This window comes from Meleagris gallopavo, chromosome 4, assembly GCF_000146605.3.
Source record: "Meleagris gallopavo isolate NT-WF06-2002-E0010 breed Aviagen turkey brand Nicholas breeding stock chromosome 4, Turkey_5.1, whole genome shotgun sequence".
In the NCBI taxonomy this organism is placed as follows: domain Eukaryota; kingdom Metazoa; phylum Chordata; class Aves; order Galliformes; family Phasianidae; genus Meleagris; species Meleagris gallopavo.
In genome coordinates this window covers 65407986-65413531 of record NC_015014.2, presented here as the reverse complement: position 1 = coordinate 65413531, position 5546 = coordinate 65407986, and positions in this window count along the sequence as shown.

Sequence of the window (5546 nt, the reverse complement as noted above, 5' to 3'; positions counted from 1 at the left end):
ACATACTGTCTCTAAGTAACTTCAATGTCATTCTGACACTTTTAAAACCCGGTTGTATGTGTGAAATCTGTTTTGTTTTACATTAATTTAAAATGTTAGGGGTGAGTTGAGGTCAGTTTTTGCTCTCCAGCAGCTGCTGGTTTAAAAAAAGCAAGAGTACAGAGGGGCTTTTGGTGTAGCACATGCCTGCTGGGTTTAACTGTGCTGGCTGCAGTCAATCCCCACACCTGCTGCATTAAGGCATATAGTGGAAATAAGGGGGAAAACGACCTGTTAGATACTTCTGATAGAGGTCAGGTGCCTGCAGTGTAAAGCAGGAGATCCCCTCTTGCAAACATAGCTTTGCATCAGCAAATATAATGGATATTTCTATTTGCCTTGCCTTGTAGAGCATGTGAATCCAGGACTGCAACCATGAGTTGTTTTGTTGTGATAAAAGTGTATTGAGTGAGGCTGCTACCTGCTCTTGGCTCCTAGGGAAGGCGCAAGCCATAGAACAACATGGTGTTGGTGAAGCTTGGTTGCTTTTGGCTGTTGTTGGGAGACAATTTGTTGAGAAATTGGCTAGTTGGTCAGTGGAAACAAAAAGCATCAATTGTGTGTGGGCATCCAGTGTTGCATTTAAATGATCCTCAATATGTCCCCAGTGTGTAGAAATACTGTTATGTGCTAGGCTCTATTTGTAAACATAGAGTTACCTGCTCCTAGGAATTTTGTCTAAAGTGCCAAATTCCCCTAAATCTTCAACGTTTGTGCCTGCAACGGGACAGCTTTGTGCAGGAGAGAAGGGTCTGTGGAATGCTGTTTGTTGGCACTGGTGCTAAAAGAACAGTGCAGCACTACTCTGGCACTTCCACCCTCTGTGCTTTTGCCCCCATCACATGATTTTAAGCCCACAGTGCAGGTGGTAAAGAAGATGATGTAGCAAACCTGGCTTTCATAGTAGGTGCAAATCCTGATAGATCTACAGAGTGTACTTGCTAGAAATGTTGATTCAGTAAACACGTGGTGTGGTGCAGACCTCTGCCTGACTACATGGGTCTGCTTTCTGAATCTTAGTGGTGACTTTTTATGGATTATATCTAGCAATTTTCAAGCCTGCAATTTTACAAATGCCTTCTTAATTGAAAGACTTAAGGTGAACCACTGCTTTGTGATGAGTCTGGAATTGATGCCTTAGGGTGTGTTTTTTGGGGATAAGGAATGTACGTGCTGTGGATTCTTCTGCATGTGAAGAAGTTTGACTTTCCTTGTGTGTCCTCCTGGGCTTTTTGTAAATGTTTTCTCTTCCATTCAAAAGAGGACAGAAAAAAAAAAATAAAATTGCGTATTTGCCTCTAGCAGTGATATTTGTGGTGGAATTAGTTGTATCCTTTTTCTTCGGCTGTTTGGGATGCTTAAAGAAAAAAATGGACTTCTGATGTTTGGAAAGAAGACTCCGGCACACAAGGGTGGAAATCTTAAAACCAGGCTTTAAGAAGGAAAGGTGTAAAGTGAGCCTTTGTTTGTTTGTTTGATAGTGACCAAGTGGGCCAGGTATCAAAAAATCCAGTTTCTTTAGTGGTTATCAAGCATACGGCTCCTCATAATCCATGTGTTTAATTTATCTAGGCTATCAGCTCTTCATCAAAGGTGCTTTTGATGAAGCATCTTCCAGAGTTGATTTCTATACACACCAAATCCGTCTCTGGACATGGAGGCATGGCTGACTTCTTGGGTGGTTAAAAGAAGAGTTGCTGGGGCTCAACTTGACTTCTAAAAGCAGCCTGAACTGCTAGGGGTGGAGGGATTGCAGTGGGGAAACAATCCTCATTTTCCATCTAAGTTATTCCCAGAAGTTAAGTTTAACTATGCCATGACCAAGGTATTTCTGCATGTAATGCTACTTGCTTAACTCTGTAAGGGAGGGGAGAGGTTCAGAAATTCCCTTGCACTGCTGTTGCTCTCTGGTTGCTTTGTTCTATATCTGTGCTTTTGCTGTGCATTTATAGCACTTGTTTCCAGCTTTGGGGAGTGAGGAAAGCATTAAGTTTTTTCCAGGCAATGCAAGACCCTCCCCTGCGCAGCTCATTTCCAACTCCAAAATGAGCTCATGCACCAAAGATTCTGATGTTCTCTAAACACAGTGAAAAGTGAATGTGGGAATGATTTCTTTTCATCCTCATCTTGTTTTCTTGCTTTCTTCAAGCTGGGTGAAAGAAGCCCTAGAGTCTAAAGGCCTCTTTCATGTAGAATCATTAAGGTTGGAAAGGACCTCCAAAATCATTACTTCCACCCCACCATGTCCTTAAGCATCACATCTCCATATTTCTTGAACACCTTCAGGGGTGGTGACTACACCACCTCCCTGGGCAGCCTGTGCCAATGCCTGATCACTCTGAAGAACTTTTTTTTCCTGTTTGTGTTAAGGAGCTTGGTATTACCCTTTTGTGCCATGCAGACCATTGAAGACCATTTGTAGAGAGATCTCCAATGCTGTCTGTGTTGGTTTAGTCCCTAGTGTTTGATGCACACCCTGCTTAAAGCATAGTTCCTTAATCTCTGGCAGGAAAACTTTTAAGGGGACTCAAATATCTGTGAGCCTCTGCATGCCTCTTCTCGTCATTGCAGTTTGCTCTCTTAGCTGAAGATGGTATCCAGATTTTCTTTTGGAGATCTTATGGCAAGCTGCAAGATTTCCCCCTACCTTAATGTAGCATTGGTCCAACAATCCAAAAATGTCCCCTGCAAAGGGGTTGGGTGCTGGCAGGTAATGCTAAATCAAATTGCAGGCATGGTAACAGCTCTGCCATCGTCCTGTCGAGATGTTAATCTTGGTATGATGGATGTACAGCTTGTTGCAAGCGTAATTGGATGCACTTTACTGTAATTCTGTTTTTAAAAAGACCTCTGTGTGGGATTTAGTATTGAGCCAACAAAACATAGCACAGCCCATAAAACCCTGACAATTAACCATTGTCATGAAATGCTGGGCTGCATGCACAGATGTGTTTAATACAGAATAACCTGAAGAAATCTAGGGCTTAAGGTATTGCCTGTCTGATTTTTAGTTAATACTGGCTGTTGTTGTATTGAATGTTGAGCCCAAACCAGTGCAGATGCACAGGCACTAAAATGCTTCTCAGTCTTGACACTTGGGTCCTTTATCCCGAGTGTTTTATTGCTTCCTTGTAGAAGCCAATAAAAACTTATTTTATTCTCTCTTGCCTCTGAGTCTTCCAGCTTGTGTTTTGATGATAAGACATCTGTTTTCGGCAAATGTAGAATCGTAGAATATCCAGAGTTGGAAGGGACTCAGAAGGATGGAGTCCAACTCCAGTATTGGTAGCTCTACCATGAAGGTGGGTTGTTCTCTGAAGCTGGATGCTTTAGTGGCTCAAATCTGCATTTCTGAGCAAAGATCTGGATGGTTTATAAAGAGACTGAGACATGAGCTGAAATAGCAGTGAAGGCCTACAGTAAAATCATAGAATGATTAAGGTTGGAAAAGACATCTGAGATCATCAAGCCCAACCCATCCCACCATGCCCACTGACTGTGTCCCTCAGTGCCATATCTCCACAGTTCTTCAACAGCTGGTATGAGTTCTGTGCCACTCATCACACCTCTTAACTCAAAGAATCATAGAATGGCTTGGGTTGAAAAGGACCACAATGATCATCCAGTTTCAACTTCCCTGCTATGTGCAGGGTCGCCAGTCACCAGACCAAGCTGCACCACTTCCATGGGCAACCTGTACCAGTGCATCACTGCTCTTTTGGGAGAGAGATTTTCCCTAATGGTAGGTCTGTAACCCCATCGTGTGTATTTTGGCAGGAACTGGTGCTGAGGTCCTGCACTGGTGAAGTACTTCTTCCCTACCATCCCTGTCCTGGATAAGGAATCCCCTCAGCACTGTTAAAGATAAAATCAAGTATCAGAGAAAATCAAGCTTGGTGCTCCAGCTGGGAACTGGTACCAGAGAGGATGGGGAGCATCAATGAATTGGTGTGCAGTGGGGAAGTTTTCCTCTTCAGATCTGTGTTACAATCCATGGATATTTCATACAATACCCTGAGTTGGAAAGGATCTGTAAGGAGCATCAAGTCCAGCTAAGCTGTGTATTGTCTTGCAGGCATCCTTGCATGGTTTTGTGACTCCTTCCCTATTGTCTCACCTAGAAGCATGCTAAGCCTTCTGCCTTAGTGCTATCTAGAATTGCATTGGAGTCTTTGTGTGTTTTATGTGTAAATTTGTACCTAAATTCCCCCGGAGCTGAGTTTTGAGGGTATTGTTTCAACCTGCTGTTGAAATATCAAACTCAGTGGCTCATCTGCTTTCTTCCAGCTTCATCTGCAGCACCTTGGGAAATAAATCCCCACAAATTAGTACAGCAGTTTGGTTTAGATGGACTCTGAAGGTTGGCACGTGTGGGTAGCTCAAGTCTGGCGTTGCAGTGGGGTCTGCATGTTGTGGGGGGAGATGGCATTGCAGGCAGTTGTGGCACTCTCACCTGCTTGGCAGGTCTCTTAAATTATCTAGGCAAATAGCTTTGTGATTGAGATCTTGTTTTTACACCTTGGTGTTTTGAAACAACTTTGTTTCCCCCCTGCCTTTCCTTTACTGGACTGTTGTAGAGGGGTTTGTAGTGTTTCCCTGAACCCAAGCACAGTTGGTCAGGGATTGGTGAAGCTGTAGTTGCTCAGTTCTTGCATTATGCATTTCTGCTTGCAGCTGGTGGTTTTATCAGTGGCTTTGGCTGCAGAGAGGTGCCTGGAGCATATTTTTTGGGCTGGGAGGGGGTGGGCAAAATCCTGCTGGCAACCCAAAGCCAATGGGGAGGCAGGATGTGGCTTCATTAGAGCAGGAATGGGGGGCAAATAGCGGAACACGCTTTACGCTTCACAAGAAATGAAAGCCTGTTCCACCCTCTGGACAATTGATCATTCCTAGATACAGGGAATGAACGGTTTCCTGTAACACGCTCCAGAGGCACGCACGTGCACCACTGCTCCCTGCAAAACACGGGGCTCCAGCTCACGGTTGGCCCCTGCAGAGATGGTTTTTTATTTTTTTTCCTAAAGGGGATGAGGAGAAACACTGGATGCTGGCGCCAAGGATATTCCAGAGAGAGTAGCGTCCAGAGACAAGTGGTCTGGGCCTGAATGGGTATCATTCTGCACACAATAGTCACATTTCCTCACATTAATACCAAGGTCCTTTTTATGTCTCGAGGCACAATGCTGACCCACGCGTTCCATCTGATAACTCCTGTTTTAGCAGTTTGATGTCAGGGTGGGATGTTGGACTCCTGAAGCTTCCTATACTCTAATGGAAAGTGGATGCACCGATTGTGTTGGGGGGGATGGATGGCCTCCTTCCCAATTTCCTGGCTGGGGTGTTTTCAAAGCAGCACTCACAAAGCTGAGGGAGGTGGGGGTGGGAGTGCAGGCAGCTCTGCACAAAAGCAGCAATCACCTTTTTGGGTCCTTTGCTTTGGGGCAGCTTCTCCAAAATTTTGAAGTGCTTTATCCCTCCAGTTGGCATAGGAATGAGCTTCCCCTCCC